General features: G+C 45.8%; 1 protein-coding gene and 1 pseudogene across 2 annotated transcripts in view; both read left to right on the top strand.

Annotated features, from left to right (window-relative positions):
- ARK2C (arkadia (RNF111) C-terminal like ring finger ubiquitin ligase 2C) overlaps window positions 1–25,656 on the top strand; it is a 219,979-nt gene that overhangs the window by 13,167 nt on the left and 181,156 nt on the right. The window lies entirely within an intron of this gene.
- On the top strand, window positions 16,373–16,485 carry LOC137533193 (U2 spliceosomal RNA; annotated as a pseudogene).

Genomic DNA, 25,656 nt, shown 5'->3' with positions numbered 1-25,656 from the left:
TTTAGGTGGCCACAAGCGATACAATTTGCAGAACGATTGTTTACAAATGATATTTCATATGAACAATCAAAAATGATCATTTGGGACCACTAATTGAGATCAAATTGGCAGTGGGTTTTATTGTAAGGCCGGTTTCACACTTAGCACCTCACGGCACAAATTAGCCTTCATATGACCCTGCGCCACCATGCAGCGACAGGGTCATATGCATAGTGCCTCCCTCGGCTCAGTGACATACTCCCTACTGCGCAGGAAGTACATCACTGGGATTCCCATTGGTTCGTGAACGTGCGCCGCATTGCACCGCGCTCCCGTCGTGCACTGGTGAACTCTCCTAACTCCTCTGATTATGGCTAACTCTTGTGAGTGATTTTAAGATGGGGGAGGAGTTCGGACAGCTTTATAAGCTTATAACCTGCTGTTCAGTCCAGCCAAGCTTTATCCAACAAATTCTGTCAAACACACCCAGCCAGGTAATGAAAAAAATTAATAATCCAGAAATGGTTTAAGTGCAATATACAAAACTGTCTTACCAGTCTTAAGGTGCCCATACACTAGGCGATTTTTCCCAACAGATTAAATCACTGTGGGACACAACAGTATCTTTGGTAATGGCCCCCCAGGCAATACTGCTCCCACAGGGCACCTGCAGAGTTGGTCATGTCGTCGGGTTGGTCGTGCGCTTTTGTTGGATGTGTGTCAAGGCATTTTTTGAGTGATCGCAGCACATACACGCACACAATCATCTGATGTTATATCTATAGATAGAATAGATAGATTCCTTGCATTACTATAGTGCTGTAAAATATTTGCTTGTTAGAAGTTTTACCATAAGCATGGGCGTACCAATCACCCCTGCGACCCTTGCCATTGCAGGGGGGCCAAGAGGCTTTGGGGGCCATTCCTCCTGCCTCTCCTTAATCGCAAGTGTTTACAATTAGCAAAAAACCCTCCCAGTTCGCTCACAATAACCGTGTGCAGAAGCATGTGTAATTTTTTCCTGCTTCCAGACCCTGCTTCACAGCAGAAGACTCTCTGCTGCCATTTGCCAGCTCCCGATTACGTGACCCACATGAGGTTCGGGGACCAAGGGTGCCCCATGCTATTATTTTTGCAGTGGGACCCTATTAAGTCTAGTTACGCCCCTGACCAGAAGAGTCTATCTGCTTTTTTCCCCCGCACTTCCGTTACATACCCTTTATTAAACAGAAGGAAAATATGGTGCATTGAGGATTACAGAAAAATACAGCAAACACATAAACAATATAGCCCACAGTGAAATAAAATGTATAAATGATGAAAAGAATGTTTCTGCTGGTCTGATCCAGTCCTTTGGGTTACAATTACAGCTGCGGCAACGACTAGTCTGTTGGAATAAGAATTACTCTTAAGGCTACTCCTGAGGATTTCACAGCATCTAACTCATCTATAGCAACCATAGATTCATAGTAATTCTAGGCTGCTGGTGTTAGAAATTTACGCTACAGCCTTCATAAAGGGTAAAAATGACCAAAAAAAAAAAAGAATAGGCAGGACTCGTTTTTAAAGCGGAACTGTAAACTAAAAAATAAGAGTTTCACTTACCTGGGGCTTCTGCCAGCCCCCTGCAATCCACCTGTGTCCTCGCTGTTCTGGACCGATCCACGGTTTCCCCGCCGCGGCTCTCTTTTTTTCCAGTAATGGAGGGCATCTTCTTAGTGGACCTCCATTACGCCCTGGGCACACGTATCCTAGTATGCGTTCCTGTAGCCAGGAGCGCAGGCGCAGTACGAGAAAATCTCTACTGCGCCTGCGCAGTACGCGTCCGGCTACAGGAGCGCGAACGAGGATGTGCGTGGCAGGGCCACGCATGCGCAGTGGAATTGCGCAAAGTGAAAGTGAGCTGCAGCGTGGGACCAGAGCACCGTCGAGTGGCTGCGTGGGAACGGGTCGGCTGCAGGGGGCTGGCACAAGCCCCAGGTAAGTGAAACTCTTTTTTTACAGAGTTTACAGTTCCACTTGAATTAACCTCAGTTCTCAGTCTCTATCAAATTTTAATTATTAATTACATTTTGTTTCAAATTTCTCCAGGTGAATCTGATATTCGCATGCAAATGGATATTAAAGAGAATCTGTAAGAAAAAAAAGAGCCCCTGTGGGGTACTTAGTTTAGGAGGGGGAAGCCTCTGGATCCCAGTGAGGCATCTCCCGTCCTCCGTCCCTCTGTTCCAGCGCTGTCAGCTGCCGAAAATCTGCCGGGGATACAGGATCATAATCACCCCCCACCCCAAATAGTCTCTGTAAAGACCAAAAAGTTTACATTCCGAGTTCAGATGTGTATATATTTCTTTCCAAAATTTTTGGATGATTGGGCAGGACCACCACATGTAAGGTTAAATGCCAGGTTCCAGATAGTTTCTCTAACACCGATTATTCTGGATTTTTTTTCCCCATTATCACCGAGGAGTGAGATACCATCTAGACACTAACTTGTAATTTGTTAATTGGTGGGTAGTGTTTCGGGGAAGACTTATATTTTGGAATATTTCTGCCCGGATAAACATATTATGATTGTCAAAATCTGTTTCATATTTACTGCTAAATCCTGGGAGTAACCGGCCGGTTCGAGAGACATATTTAAAATTAAGTTGGAGTTTGGAGATCAGCTTAGTTACCGGTTTAGCCTGTCGGAAGAACTTTTCATATGGGTTAAAGAGACACTGAAGCGAAAAAAAAATGATGATATTATGATTTGTATGTGTAGCACAGCTAAGAAATAAAACATTAAGATCAGATACATCAGTGTAGTTGTTTCCGGTACAGGAAGAGTTGAGAAACTCCAGTTGTTATCTCTATGCAAACAAGCCATTAAGCTCTCCTAAGTTAGTCATGGAGAGGGCTGTTATCTGACTTTTATTATCTCAACTGTTCCTGGACTATTTACTTTTCCTCTGCCAGAGGAGAGGTCCTTAGTTCACAGACTGCTCTGAAAGACTCATTGTGAATGCTGTGTTGTGTAATGTGCACATATTATAGAATGATGCAATGTTAGAAAAAACACTATATACCTGAAAATAAAAGTATGAGAATATTTTCTTTGCTGCTAATCTTCTAGTAATTATTCATAGTACACAACCAATTCACTATATCATATTTTCTTTTCCGCTTCAGTGTCTCTTTAAGTTGTAGACTTAAGCTTGGAGAGGAAACGTGTAACCTGATGGAGCCAGAAGGATGAGCCCTTATCCAAATAATGCAAAAGCTCCAGAGACCCTAAATAACTTTATTCCTACTAATTCCAGTAGGGTGCAATCAGGTGCCAGGCCACTCTTCTTAAACCAAGATGGAGTCAGTCTTGGTTGGAAGTCGGAGTTATAGCTTTAAAGTAGTTAATAAATAGATTTCCCCTTTCCTCCTCCATATCTCTTATTGTTTCCTCAAAAATGCTCAAAAAGGTTGGTTATAGAGGATGAACAGGGAAATTGGCTACATTTGCAATAGTTTGGGTGTGCCAAGACTCTACCTCTCACTCTACAATTCAGTAGATTCTTTTTATAGAGGACCCAAACCTTCATTGGATTACCAATTCCTAATTCCAAAATTCTGTCTAAATGAAAGCATTGATAATATCTTAAGATTTTTGGGACACCTAAACCTCCTTGTCTGGGGTTGCGGCTGATAGTTTGAAACAAGGTTCTCCGGTGTATGGTATCCTATATACAGTAAAATCCTGAAAGATGCTATTTCAATTAAAAAAACAGCTTTTAGGTACTGTGGTAGGTAAGTTCTGTAGTATAAAAATATTTTTGGTAATATTTTCATTTTTATAAAATAAATTTTCCCTATTATGTTAAAGGAGGGAGATTTATAGGGGAACTGTTGTGAAAATAACATAATTAATAAATTTGCTTATTTTTTAGAATATTTATTTATAAATTATTTAGACAGTGTATGCCCATTGTAAAGTAAAATCTTTCATCTCCCTGATTTACATTCTGACATTTATCACATGGTGACATTTGTAGTTCTGCAAGGTGATCTGTATGGAATGTTCGTTACTGAGAGTTCTATGCACAGAGGGAGATACTGCTTGCATGACATTTGTAAAAAAAAAGCTGATATTTTCTACAATGCAACAAGGTTCACAGACAGCAAACTGTTAGAACCATGGTCATGACATCACACTATGGAAGGGGTTTCACCACAATATCAGCCATAAAGATGTCCCTGATGATCTATTCAAGAAAAGGTAAAGATTTCTTCTGGGAAAGGGGGCATCAGCTACTGATTGGGATGAAGGTTAGTACTGGGTTAAAGCTCCTCTTTAACCACTCATGCCAAATTCCGGCAGTATAGGTACGTCCCGCAGGACTTCAGTTCCTGCCCAGAGGCGTAGATATTCGTCCGTTGCCGTGAACGGCCGCCACTCGCATATGCGCTCTCTCCCACGTTTGTTCTCATTGCTGTGCATTAGTAGGGGGATCAGTGAATGGGAACGCAGTTCCCATTCTTTGATATAAGTCCCCGTGTCAATGATCGTCAGCATCAGTGAGATGCCTGCGGTTATTCTAACAAACTAGGACAGGAAGAAAAAGTGCGAGGATATGTTGTGGCCATTTAGCTAAATTATACCTACATAGATTTTAATAAACCACATACATGTACCATTAATATAAGCCCCTTACTTCCCTCACTCTCCCAAAGTTACACAATTAAAAACATTTGCATATTTTTTTAAAAAATTAGAATAAAAAAAAATACATAAATAGTTACCCTAGGCACTGAACTTTTTTTTAATTGCTTGTAATTAGTGATGATAATTAAGCATTTAATTGTGATAGGTAGCGCTAAAGTTATTGGCGAATGAATAGGAGGAGCGGTGACAGGTGAAAATTGCTCTGGTACAGAAGGGGAAAAATCCCATAGTAGGGAAGTGGTTAAACTTATTGAAAAAGGCCTTACATTCTTTCTATAAATGGTATACTTGTTTATAAATAAATCCTTCATATTTGCATAGATTAATTCCAAGGTATCGCATTATTTCGCATATGATCAACAGCGCATTGAAATTGGCAAATTGATTGAATTTCAGTCATAGTTTTGGGTTTACATCACCTAAATTTAAAATAAGTGATTGAATAAACAAATGCTTTATCTATGCAGAGGATGCAGTTGAATACAGTGTCAACTCTCCTGAAAAGTAATTAGAAGCTAAAACACTTGTCTGGCTGAAAAAACACTCCTGGTAACAGGATAGCACTGAAAAGTTCTAGGGGGGGGGGGGGGGGGGGGTTATCTCTCTTTGTGACTGAGCTAATTACACCAGATTTTATTTCACACTGACATGGCTGTTTTTCACACTTTAGCCTTAAAATTGTAGGCCTAAAAATTAAAATAAGAATGTTTACCATTACTACTACACCTAGAATTGATTATCTCATAAGTTTATTTTAAGTTTAGGTTTGCTTTAAAGGGAGTCTTAAAGTGAACCTGAGGTAGTTCACTAGCTATAATTTATACTTACCTGGGGCCTCCTCCAGCCCCATTAGCACTGTGGCCTCCCTCGTGGTCCTCCTCGGCCCCTCCGTTATGCCGCTATGGCTCCCGGTAATCCGGGCAGTTACGGCCTTCTGTGAATGTCTGGCTCGACCACGCGCACACCCCTCATCGCGCTCCTGTCCCCTGGAGCGTCTGCGCAGTACCGCAGGAGGATCCGGAAGTCTTTGGGAGCCTGAGTGCTCCTGAAGACAGGTGGCTCTGTACTGCGCATGCGCGAGAATCCGTGCTTGAGCATGGGCAGTACAGAGCGGCCTGCCTTCAGGAGCACTTGGCCTTCCAAAGCCTCTCTGCCGCTGCGAACTCAGTGCTAGAGCGAGTGGACTGTAGGAAGAACCAGAGGGATCTATAGGTCCCAGAGCCTTCCCTCTCCTTAGGTGAGCATCTGGTTTTTTGTTTTGTTTTGTTTTTTCGCTTCTGACTCACTTTAAGGGGAATTCTGTCAGTAATATATGTCTGATGTATCTGCAAATATGTGCGACTAATATCTTGAGTTTTTAATTATTATTGTAGTCAGATGTTTTTGCAGGGAGTGGTTTATAGTTTCCCTTTACTTATTACTACTTTTTTTTTAAACTTGGTGGTCACACCCTTTACTTCTTACTTTACATTGCTTCTGCCCTCTCAGTTTGCTTATAGGGAGTTAAAAAGCCCATGCATTACTCGATTGGACACATCGATATCGATTGCTATGATCAAATCTGGCAGAGACTGCAACGTACTGTAGCTGCCCGATAAATTGTTTTTTTTTTTGGTCTAAACTATTGATCCGTCATGCTGAAAAAATCTCGCTCTAAAGTGCGCAGGTACAGTTGTGTTCAAAATTATTCAACTCAATTGAAATTGAGAGTTTTGGCCAGTTTGACATTGATTTTGATCATTTCAGTCATCTTGTTTACAATTAAATCAAAGAGGCACTTGTAAGTCAGACAAATATAACATAACATTTGTAATGAAATAACCACAAATGTCTTTTCTGTGCTCACATCATTATCAGTTTTATTCAACCCCCAAGTGACATTCATTCTCACTTAGTACAACATCCTTTTCCAGTTATAACAGCTTTTAAACGTGAAGCATTGCTTGACACAAGTGTCTTGCACCGATCTACGGGTATCTTAGCCCATTCTTCATGGGCATAAGCCTCCAGTTCACATTCTTAGGCTTGCGCGCTGCAACTGCTTTCTTGAAGTCCCACCAGAGGTTCTCAATTGGATTTAAGTCTGGTGACTGCGATGGCCACTCCAAAATGTTCCAGCCTTTAGCCCCCGTTCAGACTGCACGCGTTTCCAGCCGCGTTTTGGAAACGCGTGCGGGAGGCCAACACGCACGACATCAGACAGTGCATAGAGTGCACTGTCTGATGTTCACACTGCATGCGTTCCGGACCTGTGCGGTCCGGGAACGCATGCTGCACGCAGATTTTGTCAAAACGCGTGGCTGTCCCATTCACTTTTCAGTGATGGGATCAGCCACGCAACGCACACAAACGTGGATGGCGTGCGTTCCGCACGCATGGCCATCCGCATTTGTGATCTGAACGGGCCCTTAATCTGCAACCATGCTCTAGTGGACTTGGAGGTATGATTGATATCATTGTCCTGTTGAAAGGTCCAACGTCTCCCAAGCCTCAGGTTTGTGACGGACTGCATCACATTTTCATCCAATATCTCCTGTTACTGAAGAGAATTCATGGTACCTTGCACACGCTGAAGCTTCCCTGTACCTGCAGAAGCAAAACAGCCCCAAAGCATGATTGACCCCCCGCCATGCTTCACAGTAGGCAAGGTGTTCTTTTCTTCATAGGCCTTGTTCTTCCTCCTCCAAACATAGCGTTGATTCATGGGCCCAAACAATTCTAATTTTGTTTCATCAGTCCACAGAACACTATTCCAAAACTTTTGTGGTTTGTCCACATGACTTTTGGTATACTGCAGTTGACTCTTCTTATTCTTTAGAGACAGCAAGGGGGTGCGCCTGGGAGTTCTGGCATGGAGGCCTTCATTACACAGTGTGCGCCTTGTTGTCTGAGCTGAAACTTCAGTACCCGCATCTGACAAATCTTTTTTCAGTTCCTCAGCAGTCACACGGGGACTTTTCTCCACTTTGCGCTTGAGGTAGCGCACAGCAGTCGAAATCAGCATCTTCTTTCTGCCACGACCAGGTAGCGTTTCAACAGTGCCCTTTGCCTTGAATTTGTGAATGATGCTTCCTATGGGAGATTGTGAGCTCTGATTATATTATATTGCTGTTGTTTGTAAAGTGTGTGTGTTGCTGCTTTGATATCTGGGGCTTGTGCATAGCGATTCATCAGATATCTAACAGCAAGTGCTTGTTTTAAAAGTACAATTTTTTTTTCTCTGTTTGCAGCAGGCTGTCAATCAGCTAGGGGGAGGGATTAGCTGTAACACGAGGTATTTGGACAGCTTCAGGTCTCAGTACTGAGCTTGCTCAGTCTGTGGCTTGCTCACTAAGTGGCTTCGACACAAGTGGCATAGGCGTTAAAAAACAGGCGTTAGAACACAGGCACAAAGAGAGAAGGGAGAGGAAACAGGTAAGGACTAAAAAAAAAAAAAAAAAAAAAAAAAAACCTTCAACCAATATTGCGGTTTTTTTGCATTGGTTAGAATGTGCTAACACGTTGTGGTGTAGTCTTTAAGTTTTGAGGACTCCACCCCAGCTTCACTCACTCCCCCTCCCCTCCTCCCCCTCCTCCCCCCCACCCCAACTTTACTCACTCCCCCTCCTCCACCCCAACTTACTCACTCCCCCTCCTCCACCCCTCCCCCTCTTCCACCCCAGCTACACTTACTCCCGAACGTCACTCACTCTCCCGTTTCATCTTTTACCACCATAGTTTACTTTAAATAAATTTTCCCCACACAATAGTCATCATGTTGGACAATGCAGTACAGTGTACATCCTGCAGCATGTATGCATGCCTTGATCAGCGGATTGAGGGTGTTTACTGTTGCCCTGGATGTGTGCGTGTTGCTCGGTTAGAGGCGGAAGTCGCAGAGCTAAATAAGCATCTCGCAACACTGAGACGCATACACAACATGGAGATGAGCTTGGATCTCACGATCCAGACACTTGATGGAACCCTTGAAGATGAGGTGGGTGGAGTAAAGCCGGAGCAAGAAGCAGAGGTAGCCGCTAGTTGGGTCACAGTTAGAAGGGGTAGGGGAAAAAGTGGCAGGGAGGCTAGTCCCGAGTTGTCCCTCACTAATAAGTATGCTTGTTTGCGTAATATTGGTGAGGACGACTCTGGAGTAGCAATGCTGCAGCAGGATGTGCTCCTTAGCAACCAAGGGGCAGACTGCTGTAACGAGAAAGGGAATAGGAGTGCAGCTAAGGCTAGACAGGTACTGGTGGTAGGGGATTCAATTATTAGGCGCACAGACAGGGTAATCTGTCGAAGAAACCGTGAATGCCGTACAGTCTGTTGCCTCCCGGGTGCTCGGGTTCGGCATATAGCGGAAAGAATTGACAGATTATTGGGTGGGGCTGGGGAAGACCCGGCTGTCATGGTACACATTGGCACCAATGACAAAGTTAGTGGGAGATGGAAGGTCCTCAAAAATGATTTTCAGGTACTTGGAGATAAACTTAAAGCAAGGACCTCCAAGGTGGTGTTCTCTGAAATACTGCCAGTGCCACGTGCTACATCTGAGAGACAGAGGGAGCTTAGGGAGTTAAATAAGTGGCTGAGAAATTGGTGTAGGAAGGAAGGGTTTGGGTTCCTGGAGAACTGGGCAGACTTTGCAGTCGGCTACAGGTTCTACAGCAGGGACGGGCTGCACCTTAATGGGGAGGGTGCAGCTGCATTGGGGGAGAAGATGGCTAAACGGTTGGAGGAGATTTTAAACTAGGATCTGGGGGGAGGCGGGAGGATAAAGTCTCAACATATAGACAAGATAAGGTAAAAAGACAGTGGGAGCCTAACATTATGGGGGGTGGAGAGGGGGGTGGGGACAGTGTAAAGATTAAGGAGGTTGGTAAAACTTCAAGTAGCCCATTTCAGGTAAACAAAATTGGTAAATGTGGTGGTAAAAATATAAAGTGCATGATAACCAATGCTCGGAGCCTTGCAAATAAAATAGATGAACTAGAGTTCATTCTGAATGACAAAGGCTATGACATTGTGGGAATAACCGAGACATGGATGGATGAAAGTCATGACTGGATAGCCAATTTAAAAGGATACAATGTGTTCAGGAGGGATAGAACAGGGAAAAAAGGTGGAGGGGTTTGTCTCTTTGTTAAGAATTCTTTTACAGCTGTCCTCAACGATGAGATGGAGGAAGATTGCGAAGATGTGGAGTCCGTTTGGGTAAATATTCATGGTGGAAATAAAAGTTGCCAATTGCTTATTGGGGTATGCTACAGACCACCTCATATTAATGAAGCTGCAGAACTGCAATTACTACAGCAAATTGAAAAAGCGGCAAGTAAAAATGAGGTCATAGTTATGGGCGACTTCAACTTTCCAGACATTGACTGGGGTATTGAGGCTACCCATTCTGGTAAAAGCAGCAGATTTCTGGCAGCACTACAGGACAATTACTTGACTCAAATGGTAACGGAACCAACTAGGGGGAATGCGTTACTGGATCTGATCATTTCGAATAGACCAGATAATGTATCAAATGTGCAGGTTCAAGAACATTTGGGAAATAGTGATCACAACATGATAACGTTTGATCTGGTGACTGATAGGCCACGGGGCAGCGGGACCACTAAAACTATGAATTTTAGAAAAGCAAAGTTCAATCAAATTAGGCAGGCACTAAGTTTGGTGAACTGGGATAATGTACTACAAGGGGAGGACACTGAAGGGAAATGGCAAGCTTTTAAACGTATTCTCAATCAATATTGTAGTATGTATATCCCATATGGAAACAAAATGTCTAGGAATAAAAAAAGGCCTCTATGGATGAATAGAAAGGTTAGAGATAAAATGAAGAGGAAAAAGAATGCCTATAAGGTCCTAAAACAGGAGGGGTCCGAGGCTGCACTCAGCAATTACAAGGAGTGCAATAAAAATTGTAAAAAAGAAATTAGGCTAGCAAAGATCGAAGCTGAAAATCAAATCGCTAGGGATATCAAATCTAACCCAAAAAAGTTTTACAAGTACATCAACTCTAAAAAAAGAAAGGTTGACTGTATAGGACTCCTAAAGGATGAAGGTGGAAACTCAATGGTGGATGACCAAGGTAAGGCAGAGTTATTAAATGCTTTCTTTGCTTCTGTCTTTACAAAGGAAACAGCACTGTTACAAATTACAGAGGCGGAAGAGTCTCAATCTTCTAACTGTAATATTAAATACTTAACGCAGGAAGAAGTAAAGGCAAGACTAAATAAATTAAAAATAGACAAGGCACCTGGCCCGGATGGCATGCATCCTCGGGTCCTAAGGGAATTAAGTTCAGTTATAGATAAACCCCTTTATCTTATCTTTTGTGACTCTCTTGCAACTGGCAGAGTCCCAGTGGATTGGCGTACAGCCCACGTTTTCCCATTATTTAAGAAGGGCAAAAAATCAGATCCAGGAAATTATAGACCTGTAAGCTTAACATCAGTTGTATGCAAACTATTTGAGGGGTTACTAAGAGATACTATACATGACTTCATAGTAGAAAATAATCTTATTTCTCAGCATCAACATGGGTTTACTAAAGACAGGTCCTGTTTGACTAACATGCTCAGCTTTTATGAGGTAGTGAATGCTAATATGGATATTGGGAATGCTGTAGATGTGATATACTTAGACTTTGCTAAGGCCTTCGACACTGTTCCCCACAAAAGTCTGGTGCAAAAGATGAGGATGCAAGGACTGGGGAAGAGTCTGTGTGCTTGGATAGGGAACTGGCTAATGGACAGAAAACAAAGAGTTGTGGTCAATGGATCATACTCAAAATGGGAGACTGTTAGCAGTGGGGTCCCACAGGGGTCTGTACTGGGTCCAGTGCTCTTCAATTTATTTATTAATGACCTAGTGGATACAGTAGTGAGCAATGTTGCTATTTTTGCAGATGATACAAAATTGTGCAGAATCATCAACTCTAAGGAAGATAGTGTTATATTGCAACAGGATCTGGATAGGATGGCTATATGGGCACATACATGGCAGATGAAATTCAATGTTGACAAATGTAAAGTCATGCATTTTGGTCGTACCAATGGTCTAACACCATACAAAATAAATGGGATACAGTTGGGGACATCAAACTTGGAGAAGGACTTAGGAGTACTCATCGACAACAAGTTAAATAATCGTACTCAATGCCAAGCCGCTGCAGCTAAAGCTAACAAAATTTTGGGATGCATTAAAAGGGAAATAAAAACTCGAGATGCTAGCATAATATTGCCCCTGTTTAACTCTCTAGTAAGGCCACATCTGGAATATGGAATTCAGTTCTGGGCACCACATTACAAAAAAGATATTGCAGTTTTAGAGCAGGTGCAGAGACGAGCAACAAAATTGATACGTGGGATGGAAGGTCTCACTTACCAAGAAAGGTTAGATAAACTGGGTTTATTTAGTCTAGAGAAAAGACGCCTTAGAGGAGATCTAATTAACATGTATAAATACATCAGAGGGCAATATAATAGCTTGGCGGATGAGCTTTTTGTCCCTAGGCCTTCTCAAAGGACTAGAGGACATGATCTGCGCATGGAGGAAAAACGTTTTAGCCATTTATTTAGGAAAGGGTTCTTTACAGTAAGAGTGATTAAGATGTGGAATGCATTGCCACAGGAAGTCGTTATGGCAAACTCTATACCTGCATTTAAAGGGGGCTTAGATGCTTTCCTTGCGTTGAATGACATCCATGGCTACAATTACTAGGTAATGCCAATGATGTTGATCCAGGGATTTTATCTGATTGCCATCTGGAGTCGGGAAGGAATTTTTACCTTGTAAGGGTTTTTTCGCCTTCCTCTGGATCAACAGGGATATGTGAGGGAGCAGGCTGGAGTTGTACTTTGTACTGGTTGAACTCGATGGACGTATGTCTTTTTTCAACCAAAGTAACTATGTATGTAACTATGGTGTCTCTTGGTATGTTTAACATCTTTGCAATCTTCTTATAGCCATTGCCCTTCCTGTGAAGAGAAATCACCTCTTATCTTGTCTTCCTGGACCATTCTCTTGACTTTACCATGTTTGTAAACACATCAGTAAATGTCTAGAAGGTGCTGAGTATCACAGTCATTTTAAATCTGCCTAATTGGTGCTTATTACGCTTGATTGCTTCTCGTTAACATCCACAGGTGTTTTCAATACCTGATCGAAAAAACACTTGAATGAACCTCTGTTCTTAAGAGTGGTAGTCTTTAACCCTTTCTGGACCAGCACCCTCTGCCCCCTTAAGGACCAGAGGGTGCTGGTCCCGTAAATCGCCGCTTCCCGACGAATCACCGCAATGATCCGCCGCTCCCGACGAACACGCCACTCTGTCCCCGCCGCAGGCTGCTCTCTCTGCCATCGCTATGACGGCAGAGCGCTGTGCGCCGGTCAGGAGCCGCTTTCATTGGCTCCTGACCCTGTCACTCCATGTAAGCCAATGAGAGCGGCTTACATGAATGACAGGGCCAGGAGCCAATGAAAACGGCTCCTGCCCGGCTCACAGTGCTCTGCCGTCATAGAGGCGGCAGGGCAGCAACGAGCGGCGGGGGCAGAGCGGACCGAGTGGCCGAGACGGGCAGGGGCGCGCGGTCAATGGGACGTAGAGCTTACGTCCTGTCAGGACCGCAGCGCCCCCTGCCCGACGTAGATTCGCATTCGCTCGGTCCGAAAGTAGTTAAAGAGAGCCCGAGGTGGGTTTGAAGAATATTATCTGCATACAGAGGCTCGATCTGCCTATACAGCCCAGCCTCTGTTGCTATCCTAAACCCCCCTAAGGTCCCCCTGCACTCTGCAATCCCTCATAAATCACAGCCATGCTGCTGACAAACAGCTTGTCAGAGCTGGCTGTGTTTATCTCTATAGTGCCAGTCTGCTACTCTCCCCGCCTCCTGCAGAACTCCAGTCCCCGCCTGCATCCCTTCCCTCCCTGCTGGTTGGAGGGAAGGGACGGGGGCAGGGACCAGAGCTCTGCAGGAGGCGGGGGAGCAGCTGAGACTGACACTACAGATGTAAACACAGCCTCAAAGCATGGATGTGATTTATGAGGGATTGCAGAGTGCATGAGGACCTTAGTGGGGTTTGGGATAGCAACAGAGGCTGGGCTGTATAGGCAGATCCAGCCTCTGTATGCAGATAACATTCTTTAAACACACCTCGGGTTCTCTTTAAGGGGTTGAATAATTGTGTCAATGAAGAAATCACAAAAACAATCATTAACCACTTCCGGATACCGGGTGGTTTGGCTGATCTGTGCTGCGGGGGCTCTTCAGCCCGCAGCACAGATCAGAAATCAGGCAGGGCGATCAGACCTCCCCCCTTTTTTCCCCACTAGGGGGATGTCCTGCTGGGGGGGTCTGATCGCTGCTGTGCCTAGCGGGGGGGGCTCCTCAAAGCCCCCCTCCACAGCACTAGTCCTCCCTCTGCCTCCTTCCCTCCCTCTCCCGTCCCCTGTGTGCGGCGCAGGACGGAAAGCCATCCTGCGCCGGATAGGATAGGCTTTAGCCTATCAGATGCCGGTGATCCCCGGCCAATCAGAGGTCGGGGATCGCCAATCTCCTCTACGGCGCTGCTGCTGCGCAGCGCCGTATATATGTAAACACCGGGGAAGATCTTCCCCGCGTGTTTACATTTACCCTGCGAGCTGCGATCGGCGGCTCGCAGGGTGTTCACGGAGACACCCTCCGTGAACTGACATGGAACGGCCGCTCGTACGAGCGGCCGTTTCCATGGAAACCACTTCAGGATTCAGGGGCGTAGTTAAGCGTACGCAGAATCCTGAAGTGGTTAAATACTGTATTACAAAAACAACTGATGTCATTTTAGTTGCATTTGGTTCTTTACAAAGTCCTTCTGAACACAATTACAAATGTACACTAAATTCCCTAAAACCCTTTACAGCATTGGGGGTTGAATAATTGTGAACACAACTGTAGGTGCGCGGCAGTAGTGGCGTGTGATATTCTGACAAACAACGTACCCCCACTCGTTCTCCCCAAGCGCATTGTGTCCCCCCAGAGCTGTGGCGAGTGTGGAAGCAGCTCAACTGTCCATTGGTGCAGGTTTACTCCTTTGGCGCCTTCTCTTCCCTGCCGCTGGTAGCCCTTGTACCCTGTGATCTGTCTCATGTACTGGCGTATCATACATGAGACGGGTTCACAGAGTACAGGTGCCCCCAGCCAAAGGTGCTGCTATACTCACCACAGATAGGGGAGGGGCAACTCACAGCGGGGCTGTGAGAAAACGCGGAGAAGCCGCCGCGTGTACTGGCGGCAAGGCGGCTGATTCCGCGTCCAGCGCGGCGGTGTCTGGGTCAGCTGGGATCTCTAGTGCACCTGGATGGAGAGCTACGCACGCGCGCGCCAGAAGTCAGGACCTTTATGCCAGCAGGAGATGTGTCAGCTGATCAGGACGATCAGCTGATTCCTGCTGGACTCCTGATTGGCTGAGTGGCTTGGGCGGGGCGGCAGAGTCCTGCAACTATATACACAGCTTGCTTGTCAGTTGCTGGTTGTCTGCCGTTGCGAACACTTACGTGGAAGCACTTAGACCTTAGTCAGATCCAACAGTGTGTTTGAACCAGGAGGACCTGGGAATTCACACTGAGCCAGATTACTTCTGTTTGTTATTGTATTATCATTCTGTTATACTTCAGACTAGTTCCAGGGTGTCGAGACCACGGACCTCACACCCAAGACTAGGGACTCGTGTCATCATTCTGTTATACCTCAGACTAGTTCCATTGTGTAGAGACCACGGACCTCACACCCAAGACTAGGGAACTTGTGTTATCATTCTGTTATACATCAGACTAGTTCCAGGGTGTAGAGACCACGGACCTCACACCCAAGACTAGGCATTGTTTGATATTTGTTATGACCTATTGCTTTCCTGTCTATCCCTCTGCTTTCTGATTCGATACCACGCATATCTGATATCACGTTGCCAAACCCTGCCTGACTTGGATACCGAATCAGCCTTATGTCTTTATACTTTATCTGTCTGTGTGTTGCCGAGCTGGCTTGCCCGACCTCGAGAGCTATCTCTCTCCACTTAAGAGAGAGTCTCCAAGATCAGTCAGTGACATCCACCTTCAGGTGTCACTCACTCTCTGGCCCTTCCTACCTTCAGCCTGACTCCACCCCTTGGAGAATCTCAGGCTGCTGGAAGGTTTCTGTACTTTCCATAGCAGTGTCTTCTGTACTGCTTAGGGTCACCTGTTCATCAGGTGGGTTTCTCAAAGTCATACTGTTACACCAAACACTCACCATATATATATCTATCTATATAATAGAGTAAGTGCCTCAACCTTCAAACAAGAAGAAGAAGTAGCGCCCTGCCCCCAGGGCCGGTCCAAGCAAGAAGAAGGGGCTGGTCCAAGCAAGAAGAAGAAGTAGTGTCATATCAAACCAAGGTCAAAGAGGGATAATTTCCATATTCAGTAGCAGTGCATTGTGGGTAACCACAAATGTTCACTTATAGCGGAATTATTGCAGATTTGCTTCTGTTTTAAGAAGGAAAATTACACCAAGCTTTGCTTTTTTTAGTAGGAGGGATTTGTGGTCTCTTTTATCCCCCTATACATTCTTAGAAGTTTGGGTCACCCTGAGCTACTTGGTTACTCTGTTGTACTGGTCCAAGCCCTATCTCATACAGCCTTATCAATCTCTGCTATGGCTATCATTCATGAAAGTGCTGTTGGTATGGAGAATTGCTTCTTGGTCTTTTGGCTAAGATCAAGTGTAGTATCTGTTCTTGAGGTTTTTGGGGGGACCTGGAGGGATGGCACTGTGTCAGGGTGTCCCTTCTTGTCGTAACTCCCCAGAGGCTGATTGAATGGATCTGTACCATGGTTGAAGCTGAATGGCTGAGGGCTTTGCTTAGGCGTACTGCCCCTGGAAGTGGCGCTCCAGGTGCACCTGAAAAAACCTGGGATGTGGCAGATCCCAGACGGAAGTAGGGTGCTTTGGTCTGTACTGCCCATATGCATAGCCAACTAACGCAGCTCCCCGGCCTTTTGGCTAGGGAGAGTGCAGAATTTTTATCACTCCGGCCGCAAGGTCGGGGCCAGCTTGCTGGCACCGGGGACTTCGGTTCCCACCCGGCTCCCTCTTGGGGGAGCCGCCCGGACCATGTGGACACGGTTGCCACATGGCCAAGCCCTTTGGGTAACCACTGGGTAACGTCGGGGTCCTTCAATCCTTCGGGTGTCGGGGGACTCCAGGATCCTCCAACCCCTCGGGTGTTGGAGGATGCCACCCCCTGAGCCGAAGGCAAAGGGGAAAGGTTCCCTTCGGGGAACAACCGGAAGGGCCCTGCTGTATTGTGGGGCCCGTGGCTACTCCTGCACGTTTTGTCGGGGTGCTTTAGGGCACTCATGTGCATGGGGCTAATAGCCTTGCTTACCCGGGACTCCTGTTGCATGCAACAGGAGCCAAGAAAGCTTAAAAAAAAAAAAAGTTGGTATGGAGAATCAGTGTGGGAAAACACTGCTGATGGTGTTTTAGACTTCTGGCTGCTGATTCATAAAAAAGTATCCAGGTGCGGTAGCAGTGCGGAGATTCCCTGAACTAGGCTGGCGGTAGGCTTGCGGAGACACGGAAGCTGCCGAGTTAGTACATTTCTCCGTGTTCCGCTCTACTGCAGCTGCCTGGGAGGTCTTTGTGTCTCCATTCACTTAACATTGTTATCGCCACATCAGAGGGAGCGGTACTTCCCGACCTCACACCGCTTGCGGTGATGTTTATGAATTAACATTTTGCTACATTTTTTACAGCAATCACCGCAGGCGGTGATTTATCGCTCTGCTCGGTAATGTCAGCTTTTGATGCGGAAGGAGCCTTTATGAATGCAGATTTTGCTACGTGTGCGGGAAAGTCAGCTGTTTTAAGCACAGTATGAATGATAGCCTATGTAGTGATGAGATTGAGAACCAAAGGTCTGAAATAGGCTGTCACATGTGGGTTTGATATGACTGTGTAAAACTTAAAGCTATAGGCTTGCTTGGCTTACTAAGGGTGAAAAGGAATAATTTGCATATTTAGTAGCGGTGCATTGTGGGTAATCACAAATGTTCACTTATAGCTGAGTAATTGCATATTTCTTTCTGTTTTAGGAAGGCAAATTACACCAAGCTTTGCTTTTTTTAGTAGGAGGTCTTTTTGGTCCCTTTTATCCCCCTATACATTACGAGTGGTTTGGGTCACCCTGAGCTGCTTGGTTACTCTGTTGTACTGGTCCAAGCCCTATCTCACTCAGCTGTAGTAAACCCTGCCATGTACTGATGAGGACCAAAAGTCTGAAACAGGCTGTCTACATGTGGGTTTGATATGACTGTGTAAAATTTAAAGCTATATGCTTGCTATACACCAGTGGCTCTGGATGCTTGGTTGGCTTACCAAGGAGGAAAAGGGGTATTATTCAAATTTAGTAGCAGTGCATTGTGGGTAACCACAAATGTTCACTTATAGCTGAATTATTGCAGATTTCCTTCTGTTTTAAAAAGGCAAATTACACCAATGTAAGTGTGGCATTGCAGGAAGTGACGACAGTGGAACGCACGCTGGAATGTGGAAGAGGTGAGTCATCCCCGGCCGCTGCCTCTTACTAATAGTGGCGGCTTCTACTGTGCTTAAGCAGGAGGGGGAGTGCACATGGGGGGACCGAGGGGAGGGGGGGTCCTGCTGAGCTTAAAGGGACTCCGAGCAGTGCAAAAACTATGGAAGGATGCATATCATTTTTAAGCTCTCTTTCTCCTCTTTCCAATGATATACAAACCACCGCCCTACGCCTTTTAGTTTTCGCTATTTTCGAGATTGAAAATGCCGCGGCTGCGATTTCGATCGCGAAAATAGAGAAAACTAAAAGGCATAGGGTGATGATTTAGGTGTCGCCAGAAAGAGGAGAAAGAGAGCTTTAAAATGATATCCATCTTTCCATAGTTACTTGTATTACACAGGACAACACTTTCCCCAGTGTCAGCAGCTCCATTCAGCAGAATGGAGCTGCTGACTTTAGGAAAAAGTCGCCCTGTGTAATACGAGTAACTATGGAAAGATGGATATCATTTTAAAGCTCTCTTTCTCCTCTTTCTGACGACACCTAAATCATCACCCTATGCCTTTTAGTTTTCTCTATTTTCGCGAACGAATTTGCAGCCGCGGCAATTTCGATCGCGAAAATAGCGAAAACTAAAAGGCGTAGGGTAGTGCTTTATATATAATTGGAAAGAGGAGAAATAGAGCCTTAAAATGATATGCATCCTTCCATAGTTTCTGCACTGCTCGGAGTCCCTTTAAGCTGGATGGGGAGTGCACATAGGGGACCCAGGTGAGGGGGGGGGGTTTCCTGCTGAGCTTAAGCTGGAGGTAGAGCACACATGGGGGACCCAGTTGAGGGGGGGTCCAACCCCCCTCCCCGCCGCTGTGCCCAATACCCCCTTCCTGCCCTCTACCCTCTTATGCGGCGTATGCTACGCCGCGGGTCGGCTAGTATATATATATATATATATATATATATATCTAGAGGTGTCCAGAGGTTAGCACTATATCTGTATTATTGGTGATTCTGCAGATCATCCATAATCAGGTATAGATCTGTATTCTTGGTGATACTGCAGATCACCAATAATCACATTCTCTCTGCGTGCTGACACCGATCGTTACAGGGGCAGGTCCTGGATGGTATAGGTCGTGGCACTACAATTTACTACAGATGTCATGCTGAAATCTATTGAAAACTCAGTGTGCAGATCTGTGGGCAGGCAATAGATCCAACTCTGATCACATTCAAACAAAGAGGAACTTCTGTTGGCCATCAACTAATGCATGGCCGCTTTTATGATGACAGGATAGAGGATGAGGCAGTCATTACTGATGAAGATTCCTCATTGGCTCGTACAGCCTGTCACTAAGATATCAGTGGGCAAGTGGCATCAAAATAAACCATCCAGAATCTGTGTGTAGCTGCTCTGCCACACAGTGTAAGTGAGGATGAGGTGAGCAGTGTTCTCCCCATGAATTTTTTTCCAGCTGGGTTGCTTGAAAAAGTAGCCAGGTGGGTCGCAACTAGGCAATGCAGGGCCGGTGCTTCTTTGCGCAACTCTATTTACAGCATAGGAGAAGGAGAGAAGCTGAAGGCAACGAGTGCTCACCAAAATTAGCCGGGTGGAGCACTGGGGGGGAACACTGGTGAGTATAAAATCTTTGAACAGGATTTTATTTCTGCCTCATTTTTAACCTGAGATGGCTGCTGTGTTTCTTGATATCTCCTGTATTTAGATGAGGCAGTTCTGAGATACCATCTGCAGGCTGACAGCTACCTTCTGTGTACTATATCAGATTTTATTATTAGTATTATGTAGTATTTATATAGCTCCGACATCTTCCCCAATGCTGTACAGAGTACAGAGGGGCTCACAATCTAATCCCTACCATAGTCATATGTCTATATGGTGTAGTGTAGTGCAGGGCCGTTTCTTGCACCGTGCGGGCCGGGCGACCGCACGGAGCGCAGAGTGACAGGTCAGGAAGGGGGTCGCCGGCAAGAAGACACTGACTGTGCGCGTCTGTCTGCAGGAGCCGGGGAGTGAGCACTGAGCAGGACAGGTGATGCGCGGTACAGGCGAACGAAAGTACGCCTGCGCGATCATCACCATCCTACCCACACTCCTCCTGGGCGTCCTGTGGCAGTCTTCTTCTGCTCTGACGTCACCGCTGGCGCCGCGCGTGGTGACACTTGACGTCTAGCGCCGCTGTAAGGCTGCAGGCAGAGCGGGAGGAGGCTGTCTTCACGGGCGGCGATGCCTGCTTTTCACCCTGGCCCTGGATCAGCGAGCGCCTCTTCAGCAGGTGGTCACAGGCAGAGAGACAGTAAGTGACCTGCTGCGCTGCGCTGTCACCCACCTGACTTTCCCGATGCCAGGACTCTGGGAGCCTAGGGAGGGGGACAGCTACCTATCTAACCTACGCTGGGGGGGCACCTACCTAATCTAACCTACGCTGGGGGGCAGCTACCTATCTAACCTACGCTGGGGGGAACCTACCTAATCTAACCTACGCTGGGGGGCACCTACCTAATCTAACCTACGCTGGGGGGCACCTACCTAATCTAACCTAGGCTGGGGGCACCTACCTATCTAACCTACCCTGGGGGGCACCTACCTAATCTAACCTACACTGGGGGGCACCTACCTAATCTAACCTACGCTGGGGGGCACCTACCTATCTAACCTACGCTGGGGGGCACCTACCTAGTCTAACCTATGCTGGGGGGCACCTACCTATCTAACCTATGCTGGGGGGCACCTACCTGTCTAACCTATGCTGGGGGGCACCTACCTATCTAACCTACCCTGGGGGGCACCTACCTAATCTAACCTACGCTGGGGGGCACCTACCTAATCTAACCTACGCTGGGGGGCAGCTACCTATCTAACCTACGCTGGGGGGCACCTACCTAATCTAACCTACGCTGGGGGGCACCTACCTAATCTAACTTAGGCTGGGGGGCACCTACCTAATCTAACCTACGCTGGGGGGCACCTACCTATCTAACCTATACTGGGGGGCAGCTACCTAATCTAACCTATACTGGGGGGCAGCTACCTAATCTAACCTACGCTGGGGGGCACCTACCTAATCTAACCTACGCTGGGGGGCAGCTACCTAATCTAACCTACGCTGGGGGGCAGCTACCTATCTAACCTACACTGGGGGGCAGCTACCTATCTAACCTACACTGGGGGTCAGCTACCTAATCTAACCTACGCTGGGGGGAAGCTACCTATCTAACCTGTACTGGGGGGCACCCACCTAATCTAACCTGTACTGGGGGGCACCTACCTAATCTAACCTGTACTGGGGGGCACCTACCTAATCTAACCTGTACTGGGGGGCACCTACCTAATCTAACCTACACTGGGGGGCAGCTACCTATCTAACCTACACTGGGGGGCAGCTACCTATCTAACCTACACTGGGGGGCAGCTACCTATCTAACCTACACTGGGGGGCAGCTACCTAATCTAACCTACACTGAGGGGCAGCTACCGATCTGACCTACGCTGGGGGCACTTATCTAACCTGTATTTGGGGCACCTACCTAGCTAGCCTATACAGGTGGCAACTATACTGGCTACCTATATTGCAGGCACCTACCTAAATAACCTATACTGGGGGCACCTACCTATCTAACCTATGCTGGGGGCAACTATTCTGGCTACCTATATTAGAGGCACCCACCTAGCTAACCTGTACTGGGGCACCTACCTATCTAACTTATACCGGGGGCGCCTGCCTATCTAACCTATACTGGGGGCAACTATACTGGCTACCTATACTGGAGGCACCTACCTGGCTAACCTATAGCGGGGGCAACTATACTGGCTCACCTATGCCTGGCTACCTATACTGGGGTACCTATTCTTGGCTACCTATACTGGGGGGACCTATACTAAGTCCAACTAGACCTGGCTAACCTATACTGCGGACACCCATACCTTGCTCGGGGGGGGGGGGGCACAATTTTTACACCCTCGCCCTGGGTGCATTTTAGCCTAGAAACTGCACTGGTGTAGTGTATCGTAGTCTAGAGCCATTTTAGGTGGAAGCCAATTAACATATCTGTATGTTTTTGGGATGTGGGAGGAAACCGGAGTGCCCAGAGGAAACCTACGCATACACAGGGAGAACATACAAACTCCTTGCAGATAGTGCCCTGGCTGGGATTCAAAACAGGGACCCTGTGCTGCAAGGCGAGTATGCTAAGCACTATGCCACCGTGCTGCCCAGAGTTTTCTCTGCAGTCCCCTTAGATGGGTTATTGGATAGCTTCGGTTGTAAAGACTCTGAAGTGTATGAGTGACACTGACACCACTCACAGCCCGCCCCTCCCCGCTCACACTTTATCTGTGACTGAGAGGGCTGGAGACACACCGCTGCATGGCTATGCTCCTTCCTCCATTTTATTCCATGTGGTGAACGCTGAATTCCAAGCAGTATAAAAATACATCTCCAGCCTTATGATTATAATGTACTATCAGCTCTATACATTAATAAACATATGTTTGGATTTCTTACTATGTTTATGTGCAAATAAAATAAAATACAGCCTTTCCACGGCGTTCCTAAACACCTACCAATTTTGGCTCTGTATGGCTGATATTGTGTTGAAACCCCTCCCACAGGGCTTGATTCACAAAGCCGTGCAAACTGTTTAGCATGGGTGTGCTAAACAGTTAGCATGTGAAGTGCCATTTGCGGACTTTTGCGCGCGCAACTTGCGCAAATTACGCGCGCAAAAGTCCGCGATCGCGCGAATCGCGGCACTTTGCGCGCGCAAAAGTCCGCGAACGGCACTTCGCGCGCTAACTGTTTAGCACACCCTTGCTAAACAGTTAGCACCGCTTTGTGAATCAAGCCCACAGTGTGATGTCAAGACCATGGTGCTGACATGCTTCTGTGGTAGCCTTGTTGCATTGTGGGAAATAACAGCTGTTTCCAACTGCCAAAAGCGCAAGCAGCATCTCCTTCCACTGACATCGCCTACCAGCAGTAGCAATGTCACCATGTGATAAAAGTGAATCAGGGAGAGGAAAGATATTACAATGGGCAAACACTGACTAAATCATTTATACATAATTATTGTAAAAATGAAGCACTTTTGTTCATTATGTTATTTTCACTGGAGTTCCTCTTTAAGACCCCTGCATTTTGCTGCTTCCTGGTCAGAAAGTGGGATCTCGTGATCATTTTCTGTGTCCTAAAAGTCTACAGCCGCTGGAATCTGTGTCTTTCTGCAGAAATGTTAGTGCTGCCCACATCCATAATGGAGATATATGAGTATAACACTAGATTTTTACATGTCCAGGCTATCGATGTTATTGGTCTAACATGTTTGTTTCCAGTCCTTAGTTTTGCGTTGTGGCTGAACAGATGAGGCAATACTGGCTTTACTTAGTGAAATGTACTTGGTGATCAATAAAATCCCCCCAGGGACCACTGCTAGAGCAGAGTGCATCCCAGAGGGACCATCCGCTCTACAGTACACCATCTCCCCAGACACAGCACAGGCTCTTATTTCAAGTGACACATATGTCTTGCCCTAACATACAGGAAGTGTGATGGAAAAATCACTCCTGCTGCTGCACAGTGCAAACAGGTTTGTCAGACATCAGGCCTGATAATCAGCAAGCTGGGCAACTGTGAGGAAAGATCACAGATAACACTGTTCAGACCAGATCAACAGATTATAGATATGCGAATAATCTCATCCCATACACCCATTTACAGCAGTGGAGTTGTGAAGGTGGATACACACGTCCAACTTTACGCCTGGTTGTCATTTAAACTGGTCGTTTGAACGACTTTAAGTGCAAACAACAAGTCGATCAGACGTCATGTACACACTGACCAACAAAGGGGTTGATTTGATAGAACAATGGACTAGACCAAATGACTGATCAAGCGACTTGTAGTTTGAACGTCTATTAGTTTGACCAATGACTAAAAGTCGTTTGTACACAAGTACGGACCTAACAGTCGTTTGAACGACAGTTGGTCCAACGGATCCGCTGAGTGGATTGGGCAAACTGCCTGTTATCAGTCGCTCGACAGCGCGTACACACGTCCAACTTGTCATTCAAATGACAAGTCGGACAACAAGTTGTTTGAAAAAGTTGGACGTTTGTACGTACCTTAAAGGGCACTGGGCACCAGTACACTGGTATGTATGCATGCTATGTTATCACCATCACTTTTAACTTTTTTTTTGTGTGTGTATTTTAGTAGCACTTGCTGGAGCAGTTGAAGGATTAAAGCGGAATATAACCCAGCATTTCAACTTTGCTCTAAAACATTATTTACAGTATATTATATGCAACCAGCATTTTTTTTTTTTACTAGACCAGCATTGGAAGGGTTACACAGAACTTTAAAGTTCCTGGAGATTTCTGCAGACGCATCCGAAGCTGAAACAGATACATTTTGTTTACATAAATGTATCCTGAGGGCTCGTTTCCACTATTGCGGTGCAGAATCGCCTGGATTCCACCGCTGATGAAATAGCATGCGGATGCAAATTTTTTCGCATTTTTTGATGCGAATTCGCATAGGTAAGGGTATATGCGAATTTAACCATGTCACTGCCTGTTTGAAGTTACATTGGTACCTATTCGAATTCGCATAGAAACAATGGAAAAGCACACCAGCACTGCCATGGTTAAATTCACATAAATCGCATGGAAATTCGCATCCACATGCAAATTTTTACCGCGGCGGTTCGCACCGCATAAGTGGAAATGCAGCCTGAGTGTTGAATGTGACTCATCTCTCTGACTGAGAAGGAGCTTGGAGGACAGCCAAAGAGTGTGTAACATTTATCAATAGATACATGTAACTAAATAGAATGTAACAATCTGAACGTCTGCATATCTCTCCACGGAACTTTAAACCTCTGTGTTTAACCCTTCCAATGCTGGTCTAGTAAAAAAAAAATGCTTTTTGCCAGGGCTGTGGAGTCGGAGTCGTGGAGTCGGAGTCGTGGAGTCGGGCAATTTTGGGTGCCTGGAGTCGGAGTCGGGAAAAAATGCACCGACTCCGACTCCGACTCCTAATGAATTTGTAACTGTAATTAAAATAGAAAATATGATAAAATGTTCTATTTCTCAGATAATAGTCATTAAAAATAATGTATATATACAGTATATATACAGTAATAGCTGTGCTTAGTCCACAAAAATAAAATATACCAATCAAAATTAGTTACTTGTGCTGCTTAAAAAAAAGCAGTCCCCGTATTTTTAAGGACAGATATACATATCTGATTGTGACTGTATATATGATGTGTACACAGGAATCTCTTATATATACTAAATAACATCTATGCTGTAAGAATAAAGCCTGATGTGTAGCTGTGTCACTAATAGAGATGGTCAACGAGATGGAAATAATTCTGCATTGATGCTGATTTATGCAAATGTATGCACTCCCTTTGCT

Source organism: Hyperolius riggenbachi, chromosome 1 (genome assembly GCF_040937935.1).
Source record: "Hyperolius riggenbachi isolate aHypRig1 chromosome 1, aHypRig1.pri, whole genome shotgun sequence".
Classification (NCBI taxonomy): Eukaryota; Metazoa; Chordata; class Amphibia; order Anura; family Hyperoliidae; genus Hyperolius; species Hyperolius riggenbachi.
The sequence above is the reverse complement of the archived record's forward strand: the minus strand, read 5'-3'. Positions and strand labels throughout refer to the sequence as shown.